Below are 16,108 nucleotides of genomic sequence, written 5' to 3' on the forward strand. Positions count from 1 at the left end.
ATAACCTCGAAAAATGCACTTGTTTGAAAAACACGTTTTATCTCCATGATCTTCAACTTTTGGAATTTTTTTGATAGTCTGGATCGAAAGACGAGACATTTTTACGTAGATATTGACAATAAAAAAAGAGGGGTTTTTCATTTTTATAACGTATTTAAACGACGAACGAGACGATGCGAGCCGCGGCGGCCGGGCCACGCGCGGCAGCAGCGCGTCCGCCGTGTGTCATCTGCTACGGTGAGTCTGTTTGGCTATGTAATATATAATGTAGTAGTGGCGATGTAAATAACAATTAGTTAACCGGGGCTTACAATGGATTAATAATAAATGTTTTGATAAAATTTATTCATAAATACAACAATTTTAAAATAAAGAAATAAATAATGATTAATATTGATTAAATATTAGATATTTACATAAATAAAGCAAAAAATAAAAACAAATTTGTTCTACTTCGTTCTTTTTTTCTTTTTAGGAATGGTAATCGAAGTGACACTTGTTTTACGTTCTTTCAGATTCGGAAAAATTTCATACTGGTTACTCAAAGAAGTTTTCTTCAACATTAATTTATTATCCTTAATGGGGATAAACGCATGATAATTCAGTGTCCCTGGAATCAGTTTCGTACTGGAAATTTCGTCTTTTAATCTCAAGGAAGTTTCTTCGTAGTCAGATTTGCTACAAAAAAAACCTTCGTTTCTTTGCAGTAAAACCTACGAAAACTTCGACTTACGATAGCACAACCTCAAGTCATAAAAATAATAAATACTAATATTTAACTAATCAATCGAAACTTGTTGCAAAGTGCAAACTGTCACGGTAGGGTGTATTTGTTTACATCCAGTCAGAGAGACGGTAGCAGACGGCGCGCTCCTGCCGCGCATGGCCCGGCCGCCGCGGCTCCCATCGTCTCGTTCGTCGTTTAAATACGTTATAAAAACGAAAAACCCCTCTTTTTTATTGTCGATATCTACGTAATAATGTCTCATTTTTCGATCTAGACTATCAAAAAGATTCTAAAAGTTGAAGATCATGGAGATAATACGTGTTTTTTAAACAAGTGCATTTTTCGAGGTTATAGGAGCAAATTTTCGAAAAACTGATGCCACCACCGGAAAGCTGAGGAAAAAATACGTAAGAATATGTTTTTCGATTATTTTTTTATCAAAGTTTTGACACCGAAACGACGAGTTAAAAACGTCGTGTTTGACGACTGCGCGGGCCGTCCACCGCGGCACTGGGACAGTTGACGTGATTCTCCCCATATATACAATAATTGATTTTTATTACGTTTTCTTCTTTCACAATTTTTCGGTTGTAATTGAGAACAAAATTCAGAGAGGTAGGGGGAGCGTAAATATATGCTGCAACAGTGGAAATTATTTTTCTCATAAGGATAAACTCACATACACGCTTTAACGCATAGTTGACTCCTTTCTTGTGGTATGAAAAAAAAAAAAAAAAAAAAAAAAGATATATTTAAAAACGAAATAGGTTTATTGGATAGTAATCTTTCATGCAAATAAAAATGGGAGCTTTGTATAGATCTTATAAATCGAGTTTAAAGTAATTTTTTATAATGTTAAATGTTATATTTCTAATTTTTTAAATTCAACTTGTAAAAAAGGGTACAGTTGAACGATCTGCTATATTATAAGGGTATTTTTTATTTTCTTAGGCAGTTGTTTCGAAACCATCGGAAGAATCGATAAAAGAGCACAGTCTTGTACTGGCAAGCCACCACATTGTTTATATTGTATTGTGCCATGGAATATTGGTTCTAATTGTTCTGTTATGAGATAAATAAATATTTATTGAAACCAGACTCAACTAACGTAGGGATACTTTGTTTGGGATTGAAAACCCAATGATTGTGGACTGTATGATTTGATTTACCGGTTGCAAGGGAAAAGAGTGGGAGCCTATTGCTTGGGTTTCTTGAAAGATTAACACTCACACTTTTTTATACATAACAAAATAATAAAGTATATTAACAGCAGAAATTACAACATTTGATGAGAAAAAATTGAAAAACTGTGGTAAATAACAAAGTTACGTTTTATGTGCGCTAGTTTAAGGATATTGAACGAAGTTGAAGAACAGTTATTTTACTAATATAATTAAACTAAAAATCATGTTGTTTGAGTCACGCGAGTAAATTACACAAGATTTTTTTCTATTTAAAATGATTTACTCGAGAAAATGTCTACTTGGTTGGTGTCCACAGTGACCACACTGTGGTTCACTGGACGAGCGATCGGTGCGAACTGACTAAATGCTCACAGGCGAGCAGTCGTGAGCAGCCAAAGTAACTTAAACGAGGAGCGCTATGATTGGTGGTCACGCAAAACCATCGTACGCATGCTATTGGTTACAAAATACTGAAGTTAATTGCTAGTGTGCGAATATATATATTCTATATAGTAAATGTTTTGTAATACTAATTTGATGTTGAACATACTACCCAGATTGATGGACAGCAGTCAGTACGAGTGTACATCAAAGAAAAAGAAAAATAAGGAAAATAAACAAAGTATAACGTATAAATCGAAATTTGAAAACATTAATATAAGCCGCTTGTCTACTTACAAGGATAATTATATAATAATAATATGAACAAAATTTTAATTTGAGGTTTATAATTAGGTATTACATTTAAAATTTAATTAGTTTAAACTATTATGCTCCCCTTTTTTTATATAATCAACAATTAATTCTTGTTCTAAGATCCTATTCTAAGTTATTGGCGTCAATTGAGAGCTAGTTTTCAGCAGAATTAATTTGTAAATGGGTCTAACTAAGACAGTACTGCTGGTCCTAACCCTTACAACTCTGACTAGAGAGTTCGGGTCTTTAAAAATCTCTATTATTCGACCTAAAGACCACTTGCCAGATGGAGTCAACTTATTTTTTATAAGGATCAAATCTCCTACTTTCATGGACCTTTGAGGCATGAGCCACTTGGATGGTGCCTGAAGGGTGCTGAGGTACTCCGAGGACCACCTTTTCCAAAAAACCTGAACAGACTGCGATATTAATTTCCATCTTTGTAATGGAGAAACCCTTCTAGCTAGAAGGTCGTGTTCTGGGATAAAATAAGAAGCTCTCAGGGTTAATAAATGTGCAGGAGTTAATGGATTCAAGTCATGTGGGTTGTCTGTCAAGAGGCAGAGTGGAGGAGAGTTAAGGCAAGCCTCAATGCGACAAAGAAAAGTTGAGAATTCAACGAAAGTCAAGATTTGGTCACCCACAACTCATTTTAGATGAAACTTAGTTGATTTCACGGCTGACTCCCAAATACTACAGAAGTGGAGAGCAGCCGGTGGATTAAAATGCCATTGTGTTCCTAATGACGACAAGTTATCAGCAAATTGATCTGACTGATGCCGACCCTTAAGCATTTTTCTGAGCTCGTGGTCAGCTCCAACAAAATTTGTACTCTGATCACTGTATAAGTCAGTACACTGACCTCTACGTGAGACGAAACGCTGGGAGGCCGCAATTAACGACTCTGTTAAATAATCTTCCACAATCTCTAAATGTATGGCTTTAGTTGCCATACACACGGAAACAACGATAAAGCCTCTGAGTGTGCCCTTTTCACGACATTTTGATAGTTGAACTAGAAAGGGTCCAGCATAATCAACTCCTGTCTTCTGAAATGGAGGACTAGGAGTGGCTCTGCAATCGGAAAGACCAACCATTAATTGAGTTTGAGTTATTGACTTGTACCGCTTACAAGTAAAACAATGACTGAGTTCTGCGCGCACTACTTCACGGCCTCGTAGCATCCAATATTTTCTCCTGAGAGAGGCTAAGACCATTTTGACCCCTCCATGTAACATGGATCGATGAAAGTAGTCAATCAGTAGTCGAATGATGTAGTCGTAACCATTAAGTATCAGTGGGTGTTTAGAGTCTGAATCCAATAGCGAGTTGCTAAGCCTACCACCTATTCGTAGAAGTTCATGAGTAAGCATTGGTGTAAGTTTAAGTGAGCGACTAAACGATGGAAGCTGTTTAAATTCATCAGGCTTGAGACTTTGGTTTCGTCGAAAAACAGCTAAATCGACAGAAAACCAACGTTGCTGATGTGTGTAGACTAACGAGAGTGCAGCATTTTTTAATTCCTCGATTGATAGGTTGAATAAAGCTAAATTAAAATAAGTATTTATAGAAATGAAAGGTAATTTAGGTTTAAAATTTTCAGTATGATTTTTTGACTTCCTTTGAATTATTTTGACAAGGAGTTGATAAACAAATCCAAGACAGTAGGCAGTTACTCGTAGTAGTCTTTCCAATTTGAAATAACGTCCATACAATCCATTGACAAAGGTATCTAGGCCTTTATCCTTAACTAATATATTTACATGCGAAGTATCTTCAAGGAGGTCCATTTTGAGCTTTGGGTATTTGGGTTGGAACTCGTGTAGTATATCTGGGCCAGAAAACCATAAACGCTGTTCACTCATTTGACTCAGATAAATTCCCCGCGAGGCGATATCAGCTGGGTTTTGCTTCGACCACATATAATGCCATTCAGCTTTAGGTACTAGCTCGTAAAAATTAGAGCATCTGTTGGCAATAAAGGTAGGCCTCTTAGAAAGCGGAGCATTTAGCCAATGCAAAAAATTTAAAGAGTCGGTCCATAGGTGGACAGGCGCTTCCTTGACAGGACAACAATCTGAAAAATGTCTAACTATTTTCGCAAGAAGCTGAGCAGCGCAAAATTCCAACCGTGGAATACTCAGTCTTAATTGGGCTTACTTTGGTTTTAGCTAATTGAAGAGTTAAATCAACCCCTTGATTTTTGACAATACGAACGTATACAGCTGCAGCATAAGCTGACTTAGATGCATCTGCAAAACCGTGAATTTCAAAGAAATCAAAATCAGGCGAAAATAAATTCTAGCGAGGTATTGTAATTTGGTTCAACTGGGGTAATTCGTCCAACCAACTAATCCATTTAGAGACTATTGGTGGTTGCAAGGGTTGATCTCATGATACTTTGAGCAGCCACAGAGACTTAAAGAGAATTTTGCCCAAAATGATAACAGGCGAAAACCATCCCAAAGGGTCAAAGATCTTCGCCAACTGTCTCAATAATGATCGTCTCGTCCAAGACTAAGGACTAGGATCAACGACTAGTTGAAATTGAAATTCATCATTTTTGGGATTCCCAGACAAGCCAAGAGCAGAGACCGTTTGATCATAGTCTTTGAATTCTTTGGGTTTGCTAATCTTAAACTTATCAGGGATCTTTAAGAGTACTTCCGCCGAGTTAGAAGACCATTTTCTCAGAGGAAAACCGCCTGATTGAGCTTAATCTAGAAGTTCAGCGCCTTTTTGCTGTGCTTCCAAAAAAAAATAAGTGCCAGAGAGACAATCGTCTACATAGAACTCTTCTAAGATAATTTTGGCGGCTTTTGGATGTGAATGAATACTATCCATTGCCAGCTGTCGAAGAACACGAGTAGCCAAATATGGCGAACTGACCAGGCCATAAGTTACTATAGTGAGTAAATAAGTTTTTACTGGATCAGTTGGTTGTGAGTGCCAAAGAATAGCCTGAAAGACCTGATCCTTAGGGTGAACCATCATCTGTCTGAACATTTTCTCTCCATCAGTAGTGAATACAAAACTATAAAATCTCCATTTAAGAATAATCTCAAAATAATTACGTAATAAATTGGGGCCTGAATGCAAAACGGAATTCAACGAATGGGACTCACGTTTTTTGAATGATCCATTAAATACAACTCTTAATTTAAAAGTTTCACCGTTAGTTTAATAAACACGATGATGGGGTAAAAAATATCGAGCACGATAAGGTTCATGACCTTTCCTCATATGCCCCAAGGCTGAGTACTCAGTCATGAACTGGTTATAAGCCTTAGACAATTCAGGGTCTCTGAGAAATCGTTGCTCTAGCTGCTTGAGCATGGACAATGCAGCCTGATGCCAGAACTTGATAGCAGCTTTGAGGTCGTCTGCCGACGCTTTAAAGGGTAAACGGACCATATACCGGCCATCAGGTTGCCTGAAATAAGTGTTAGAAAAATGCTCTTCACATTTAGATTCCTCAGGACTTAACGTAGGTTTCGATATGGGCTCCTCAATCGACCAAAACTTATGTACAAGATAAAAAAGATTAGAATTATCTATGATATGTAAAGAAACTGGCTCTGTTGAATTTAACGACGATAATAAAGATACTGGGCCTGACCGTAGCCAACATAGTTTGGAAGATGAAGCTATGGGTTGACCAACTTCACCTTTTTTAACAAAATTATTTATTATTGCAGCATGAACAGATGCACCAAGTAATAAATCTATTTTATCCAGCCCCAAAAAATTGGGATCAGCTAATTGCAGACCCTTTAAATAGCTTTAGTTTATTACCTCACAACAATCTGGAGGTTTACAAGAAGTGATCCAAGGCACTACCAAAGCTTCAACTTCCAAACTGAAATTGGATTCAAGATGAGATTAAATTTTGAATTGAACTGACTGTTTTATATTTACAGCTTGGTCTCCTATACCAGACAACGAGATGTTGGTACTGCGACTCTTAAAATTCAATAAGTCATAAAGAGATTTTGAGACAAGAGATGATTGCGAGCATTGGTCAATTAATGCTCTCACTTTGAGACTCGAACCATTAGAATCAAAAATGTATACCACTGCAGTGGCAAGAAGAACTCTGGGTGCTCTGGGAAAGTTCACTTCAGAAGCAATACCGGCATTAAGACATGACCTGTTTTTAGGATCAAGATTCTCGTTATTCTTTTCATTATTAGGTTTGCCCTTGTGAGAATCAAACTCATCTTTATGCATCAATGTGTTATGCCTTTGATGACATTTAAAGTAATTAAATTTTGATGTGCACTTATTTGAACTATGTTAACCAAAACAATTAAAACAAATTCTTTTGCTTTCAACAAAACTCTTTTTTTCATTCCAAGGCTTTGATTTGAAACTGTCACATTAGTAAAACTTATGAGTTTGATTACAGAACAAGCATTTTGATGTATTGGTTTCAGAAGAATGAGCTGCAGTTTGATGCACTACAACTGACTTATTAGGTTTGCTCCTTTGGTCCGGATTGATCGGGGTTTTTCTAGTAGAAGCTTCTAAAGTTATATTTTGGGCTGTTAAAAATTCTCGTAGTTGTCCTAGCGTAGGCGTATTACTACTGCTCTCCAGATGCTTCTGCCAATCTTTATGTGTGTGGAAATCAAATTTGCTAGTCACGAGAGCAATGAAAATGTCATTGTCGCCCATGTGTCTTCCCATGGCTGACAAAGAATCGAAGGGACCCAGCATTTCAATGCAAGAAGAGTTTTTCATTGGTTGGGGACTAATAAAATTGCTGGCACATGAGGACACTAATCGACGCTAGTTGTCGTTAAAGGCAATCAGAGTCTCCCAAGCCTGCGAGTAGTTTTCCTCAGTAAGAGGAATTGTTTCAATTAAATCTGAAGCATCACCAGTAACATGAGTACGTAGGTGCTGGTACTTAATAATACCTGGGAGATCCTGCTTCCTGTGTACCAAAGCTCTATAGACATCTCTAAAATTCTCCCAACAATCAAGGTTACCATTAAAAACTGGTAAATTAATAGAAGGTAACGAGGCGTAACCTTGCACACAATTTTGAGGTGGGGCAAAGTTGGGAGGTACAGGAGCTGGATTATCAGTTGATAACAAGAACAGGTAGTCCTCAAAGTCCCCAACAGCCGAATAAAAAAGGTCTCTACCACCCTTAAACACGCTAGTTTTGAAATAGTCGTGTTGTTAATCAAGAGGATCCAAAGTCATAATAGTAGTATTAATCGTTTTAAGTTGTTCAAACACATTTTTGATTTGTTGTAGTCGAGCCACAGCTTGACCCTTTGTCATTTTGGCCGAGCCAAGTTTTTTAAAATTAATGAAAGCATTCTTTATTTTGGTATAAAGGCCAAGCTGCGTTGAGTTATATGCATCCATAGTGACCAAACGTTATCTACACCTGGCAGTGACAATCAAGCTAGCTCTGAACAGTACAAATTGTTTAAATAAATATAATAATAAAATAGTAGAAAATCTCTAAATTGAATAGTTATATAAATAACGCAAATCAATACTTGCACTAGTGCTTAAATAAACTGAAATTTTCTAATTTTTATCGCTAAAATGAATTGTGTGATTAATAGTTATAGTCCTTGAAGACGACAATTATGTGCACAGGTATTCAGGCCCACGCAATGGGTATCCAGACATTGAAGTGGCTCAATAACGACGATGGTTTACGTTGAACCTGCAGGCAATGGCGGCCTGCAGCTATGATAAGAAGCACTTTCAAGTGCTATGATGCCCTGCAGTGACAGGCGAGCACACCGTAAGTGTTAGCGCACTGCCGATAAAATTCTTGTTGTTCTGTGGAGCAAGAAGGTTTATAAGTACGGCACACAAAGGAAATTAAAAGAGCGAGGGCACCAATGGCCGACTATGTGCAAGCCATGTGCTTATGAGTGTAAGAGAGCACTATGTATATGGCTACGAAGGCCAAGGCTAAATATAAGCCAATTGTTTTCTATGTAGCTGAAAGCTATTTACCAAAGTAGCAAACGAGTAATAGGACTCGAGCTAGTACAGCTAAAAATAAGCTGAGCTTTCATGTGAAGCTAAAAGCTATTTACCAAAGTAGCAAACGAGTAATAGTACACGACCTAGTACAGCTAAAATAAGCTGAACTTTTATAAGAAGCTAAAAGCTATTTATCAAAGTAGCAACCGAGTAATAGTACACGAGCTAGTACAGCTAAAATAAGCTGAGCTTTTATATGTAGCTAAAAGCTATTTACCAAAGTAGCAAACGAGTAATAGTATTTGAGCCAGTGCACAAAACAAAAAAATAAGTCTGTCTGCACAACGCAGGAAGAACAAGATGGCCAGCGAGTAGGTACTAAGGCCTGTGCACAAAAGATGGTGACAAATCGCACGAGAAAAGTGTAGCAATAAGCTACGCAACGAAGCCAACGAGTATGTACTCGAGTTCGTGTACGATGAGAAAAAGCACTGAACTTACCACAGGTATCAAGTGTTGTTGTATGCAAGTGTGTGTGAGAGAGAGAAAGTACGCCCAACGGACCGGTGCACTGACCGCGTCCACACGTCGCTCGTGAAGAAGAAGTTGGTTAAGATGGCCGACTTCGTCACTTGCACGAGGCTAATAATAAGCCGAAGCTCTCCACTCACCCTTTTGATCCAGCTCAAAGGACAAATGTTTAGGATTGAAAATCCAATGATCGTGGACTGTATAATTTGATTTACCAGTTGCGAGGGAAAAGAGTGAGAGCCAATTGCTTGGGTTTATTAAAAGATTAACACTCACACCTTTTCATATATAACAAAATAATAAAGTATATTAACAGCAGAAATTACAACATTTGATGAGAAAAAATTGAAAAACTGTGGTAAATATCAAAGTTACGTTTTATGTGCGCTAGTTTAAGGATATTGAACGAAGTTGAAGAACAGTTATTTTACTAATATAATTAAACTAAAAATCATGTCGTTTGAGTAACGCAAGTAAATTACACAAAATCTCTTTCTATTTAAAATGATTTACTCGAGAAAATGTCTACTTGGTTGGTGTACACAGTGACCACACTGTGGTTCACTGGACGAGCGATCGGTGCGGAATGACTAAATGCTCACAGGCGAGCAGTCGTGAGCAGCCAAAGTAACTTAAACGTGGAGCGCTATGATGGTGGTCTGTAACACTAATAATTTTTCATAATCATTACTCAACCGGTTTTCGTAAAAAGTAATTTGTGTAGGAAAATGTGTAAGAAAGTGTGTCTAAAAGTTAGTAATTATAAGAAAATATAAAACAGTGTAATAAACTGCCAAAAACTGTAAGCTGTTATAAAATATTACGCATGACAACATTTTCTTACGTTTTAATAGAGTTTCTTACAGTTGCTTTTTCACGAGATTCGAGTGCCTTTTGAGAATCATAATAGTTAACGTAACGAGTCGTAAGATAATATATTGAGTTGTAGTCGACTGTAAGTAAATGCACAAAGCGTAACAAACTGTAACTGTGGTACAAAATTCAATTAAACCTTACATCACATCACAGAAAGTTACGGTTTGTTAAGTTTTCTTACATTTTTTTTCCGTTGGGGTACTTTTGAGTATGGACTAATTTTCCCTTGGAATAAAAAGTATATGTAAAGTATAAGTTAAATTTGTGAGCGAAAAGTAGTTGTCAAATTAATTACTAGATTTATTGTTGATGAACGTGTTAAGAGACACAAAACAATGTAAAATGTACATTTATAAGATCTTAATTATCAATTAGGTAACCAAGGTGGTAAATATTATTTACGAAATGATGAAATAAAAACCATAAGTTTCAGATGTACCTCATAAGGACGTAAATTATTTTCTGGGTGTCTAATCCAGTCTAGCGAAGTGGGTAAGACACTCGACTACGAGTTCTCTGGACCAGGTTCAAATCTCCTAACTGGCGCAAAGAGTAGCTTTTTTTTCACTACTTATAATAGCATTTCTAACAGCTTTTAAACAGAAAAAATTTTAAATTACATGGGTTACAGTTTATACTGTTTTATTTTTTAGTTGCTAAAAATCTTGCTTAATGTCGTGTAGGATATGATGTAGGCTATCGTGCAAGAAGTCTTACACAATAAACTATAACATTTTGTGTAGGATATCTTGTAAGATATCGTGTAGGATATCTTGCACGATATCGTGCAGAAATTTTTTTACGGGGTCTTAAGTTATTTCCTCTGTGTCTTGCAATACCCAAGCCTTTATAAGGATTGCAACATCTGTTTGCATGGGAAAGAACTGCCATAACGATTGTTTATCAACGATAACAGTATATCTTGAGTGATGAGTATAACAAAAACTATGTACTCAATTTAATAAAAAAACTCATACATAATTTCTACAGAGACGTATATAAAAAATTTGGCTCATGGGAATCCAATCATTGTTTTTGAAGGTCATTTTTACAACGTCTGCAAAGTGTAACAAAGACAAGAAGGAAATAATAGTTAAAAAATTGATCATCTTTCAACAGAGCTAAAGGAATAAAATTAACCACTTAATAATGAGGATATAGTGTATCAGCTTGTACGTATTTATACAATTATTAAAATAATTATTGTTACTTATAATAATAGTGCACTTACTAAAGTTCTGCAGTAGAATTTTTTTTTAATAACATTGAAATTAGGTATTGAAGCGTCAATACTGAGTAAATGTAGCTTGACGATGTAAAAGATAAACGTTCAAAAATGTACCAGTACCGTGGTGGTAGTTTAGGTACGTGTTTGTTACTGACAAAAATTTTTTCTACATCAAATTTACATAAGCATATTGATAAAACCTCAAACGTCCATACAGAGATAGATAGGAAAAGAATTTGTATGACCTTATAAATAGGCATAAAGCAACTTATTAAATAAAAAGTCTTACTTACTTACAACTATGTACCTTAACTACCACTTTGCTAATGGAATCTTGATGGACCCTGCATTTAAAGATAAGCATATGCTTGAACTGTCCCGTGCAGAAGTCTCTCTTGAGAACTCTTTTAAGAAGTCTCATGAAAATATCCAATTCTTATAGGATTTTTACGCATAAGTTCTGTAGGAATATTCAGACGATTTTTGGAATTTCAGAGCTGCATGGTCACATCTATCTTAGATAAAATCATCTTAAATAGTAATACCATGCTTATGACAATACCAAAACAGAGAAATCCAAGGATTTTTTCGTCAAATTCCAAGAAAGAAAAAATTTTATTATTCTTTCAAAAATTTCATGAAAAATACTGAAACCCCCCTGTTTTTCTATTAGCATGAGCATGGCAATACTATTTAAGGTGACCATATCTACAATAGTCATGAGCATGAAATTTTAAAATTCAAAAAAGCATCAGAAGATTCCTATAGGATTTGAGGGCGAAATGATATAGGAGGTCCTTGATATTTTTATAAGAATTCCTATAAGAATTCTCTTATGAAACTTTTTTAAGGGGTTTTCGTCTGCCACACTAGACCGGCTGTTTTGAACTTCTTGCATATCATTTCTGTTACGCAAGTTCTACCCCAGATTATACGTATAAACCTTACAACAGACATTAGCATGTGAACATAACTTGTTACGAAGTGTTAATAGTACTAAGATTGTAAGGTAAGAAAACCAACTATTTAAAATCGCGCAACAATTATCACTAAATAATTTTCTGCAAAAAAAATTCAAGAAACTTTTTTACTCTTTCATTCATATATTTTATATTCTTATAAAAATAAAGTCTATACATACTTTTAAAGGTTGAAAACATGATGGTGTAAGCTAGCGTGTCAATTTTAGTAAAAGTAAGTCGATAAATTAATTCTAGTATACAGTAACAGTCTTTCCATTATATTCACTCACTGTTTTGTATACTTGATACTCACAAAAATAAACATAACCTAATTTTTAAGTTATATCAGGAAAGTTGTGCAATAAAGAAATTATTATTTTAAATTGAAATGATCTACTCACTTTCAATACCGATAATAGTATCAGTTAATGATAAGTAGTAACTATTAGGTTGACGTGGTACCCAAAAGATTCACTTTTAACGTGATTTTGAAGTTATTTTTGAGGTTATTGTTGACATTTATAATATAAATTTTACCTAACATTAGATTTCATTACAGTAACCAGTACAAACCTATTAACTCACGAAAAAGCACTAAGATGTATTTTTTTCTGTAATTATTTAAGCAAAAATGAGGTTCACACTAAATTCAAGCCACCATCTTGAATTAGGAAACGAATTTTGGTTGAATGCTCGTTAGCACACAAGACTACAAGATTTTACCTTTATGTTAAGCCCAAATTCGTTTCAATTAACTTATTAAAATTTCAAACGACATGGGGTGGTCACTTACCAAAGAATGATTCATATATAAATATACATACATATACATGTACACTAGTGGGGCTGATGCCCCCCTGCGCGCTCAACTTGCCAACCCCCCACTAACAGATTGAGTAGACAAAATAACGACATTACGCGTGTATTTATTAATGCAAGCGGATAATTAGCTCACAACAGCTGAATACGTGAATTAAAAAAGAAGTTGATGAAACATATGGTAACATAAATATTTTCCAATAAAATTTTGAAATAATATCAGAAAAGGTCTTCCACCACACGAATGAAAATAAAAATAAATGCTATAGTAGTGTTAATAAGAACTTTGAGTAAATTAGACGGTCTCTGTAAAGGCACAAGATTAAAAATAACAAAATTATTTAAGTATCATATAGAAGCAGAAATAATAACGGGAGAAAAAAAAAAGCAAAGTTTATATTCCTAGAATAACGTTGAATACTGGCACCTCATCATCCTTTTGTCTTCTATAGAAGACAGTTTCCCTTTGTATTAGCATGTTATATGTTTATCAATAAATCACATGGACAGAGATTTGATTCCTTTGGATTGTATATTAAAAAACCTTTATTTGCTTACGGACAATTATACGATGCTTTATTAGGACGTAAGAACATAAAAAAAATATTTATTCAAATTGAATCCGAGAATAAATCAGAATTAAAAAATATTTATCAGCAAGAAATTTTTTAGTAATTCAAAAATATGTAACTTTGAAGATCGTCACATTTAAACAGACGTATCTTAATTTATAAAAATCATGAAAAAGAAATATGTAAAAAATGTAGAAAGGGTTTTAAAAGAACAGATAGGTTAAAACGACACATGAAATGTCACAACATTAAGCTAACAGAATAAATTATTGTTTCAAAAGCTTAATTGTGTTTGTCTATTCAATTATACCTTCTGCTGAATTCTGTCTTTTTGTAAATAAAGTCCTCAGGTAATCAAGAATTTTATATTTGGGTAAAGTACACATGGACCAGAAAGAGATTTGAAATGTGGAAGTTCAATTAAGTTAAACAAATAATGGTACTTCAGAGACACATAGTAAGTAAGGGGTAGCGAATAGAGAGAGGGAGACCTATCATCAGTGACTTGGAAAACCCTAAGAACGAGGTATGACTTGGGTACTAAATTACATATGTTTTTTAACATTTATGATGGTAAAACATTAAATAAATAAGTATTTTTGTGGGGGAGGTGGAGGGGGAGCGAGGGGTGCTGAGGGGGAGCGGGGGCGGGAGGAGGTTATTCAAATATAATTTGATCAAAAATAACGTCAAAACATGGAAATAACTATGTGAATCGAGGGGGAGCTGTGGGGTAGCTGAGTGGGAGCTGAGGGGGAGTGGGAGGGAGCTGAGACTCACTTTCTTTAATACAACTATATAATATAGGAAGATATAGACACCTTGTTAAAAAATCGCCTAATGTGTATTCTCAGGGACGCGGACTACGAGCCAAGAGGGAGAGAAAGGACCAAAGACAAAAAGAAAAGTTAAGATAATGCGAGTAATGGTTGAGTGAGTATGTGTATAAGAGGTAACAGGAAGATGGGTATGATCGCGGTGCGTCGGGGACAAACTTAGGGCCCGGTATTCGTGGCAAGACCATAGTTTCTTAAGCCTCCATTGATTTACTGGTTCATAGGAGTGGAGGTTTCAAGATGCAAAGGGATGGGTGCACTCACCTATACAGACTTAGTGCATAGCAGCGTCAGTATGGTACGAAGCAGCATAGAGAGTAAATAGTAGTAAGAAGGATATAGAAATACAGGAAAAGTAATAGGTGAGAGAAGATTAGAAGAAAAAAGTATCAGCAGAGATAAAGAAAGGTGATTAGTAGCAAAGAAAAATTATTAATAGAGATAGCGGGGAACAAGTCAGAGTAGTCAGATAAGAGAAAAGAGAGCAGCAGCAGTTAGACCTGCCTCAAGTCAGCCATGTAGCCAAGCTACCGTGAGGACCAGAACGAGCTCTAGGTAGCAGTGGGTGACAGCAAGGATAGTGATAAGGTAGGTGTGCTGTGAAAAGTGCACTAGGAGTATATACCAAGACAAAGGGTCGGGAACGATCTGAGCGAGCGAGAGTTAATGTGTGTGGGCTTACATAAGGATAGGGTAATTAAACCAAGTACAAGATGTGTTATGATGCCAACCAACTTATGCTTATTGTATATGTTCATAAGGTATATACAGTGTTTACAGTTTTTACCTCATCCCTCATCGTGCATCATCGTGTCTCATCAACGACAAAGTATAAGTATAAACATTGTACTCTTAACGATTGCGTTTTTTTCATATATATCACCACTGCTCCCCACAGGCAGCAGGCTGCTCTCTTGTGTTCTGATATCTGCAGTCAGACAGTGACCTGATGTGTAACAGAATTTACTCTCCATCAGCGTAATGATGGGCCGCCTTTCAAGGGTAGAATTAATCTTCTGGTTGGTGACAATTTATACAAATTTTCTCAAAAATATTAATAAATCATTGCCGTGTGTGATGACTTATATGGAGCATCAGTTACAAAAGTAACAGCAGCAGCAAATATATAACAATAATAATAATTATCAAAAGAGCTCAAGAAAGCGTTGTTTAAGAGTGCGAAGCCTGCTGAATGCAACCCACCAAGCGCAGAGTAAAAACGCTGACTTACCCATATTTATACGTGTTAAGTATTTCTATTGTCTCAGGGTACAAATCAAAGTGTTATTGAGAATTACTTTAGGTTTGTGAGTCCTATATGCTCAAGGGTCATCGACATTTTTGCACATACATTTTTTTGGAAGTAAAAAATATATAGAATACTGATACGTACCAATACCAAGCTCTTTTTCGAGTACTTGTACACTTATACTTTGTTCCAGGAATCTCAATTATTTGTCAAAATATCAAAAAGTGCATCGATGTGTGACAAAGGTCGGTTAATAAGTAGAATCGTGATGTGATATATCGAAACCAAAAACCAAGGTGGCGTTTAAAGAGGGCAGCGGTGGTAGCGTTGGCAGAGTGCAGTGGTGGTGGTGTGTGTTGTATAATTTGTCGTAGCAATAGCATTAAGGCACGCTTTTTCCTCTTTCTCCACTAGTCTTTATATACCTTGTATGGGCGGTGAAAATTGATCAATTTAGACAAGAATAC

General features: G+C 35.8%; 1 protein-coding gene across 3 annotated transcripts in view; it reads left to right on the top strand.

Moving 5' to 3' along the window:
• Positions 1-16,108, top strand: part of PCB (Pyruvate carboxylase) — a 953,241-nt gene that overhangs the window by 907,524 nt on the left and 29,609 nt on the right. The gene's annotated exons all lie outside the window — the stretch shown is intronic.

The sequence above is a fragment of the Copidosoma floridanum genome, unplaced genomic scaffold (genome assembly GCF_036245765.1).
Source record: "Copidosoma floridanum isolate Cflo_tuat_1 unplaced genomic scaffold, Cflo_Japanese_pri ptg000018l, whole genome shotgun sequence".
In the NCBI taxonomy this organism is placed as follows: Eukaryota; Metazoa; Arthropoda; class Insecta; order Hymenoptera; family Encyrtidae; genus Copidosoma; species Copidosoma floridanum.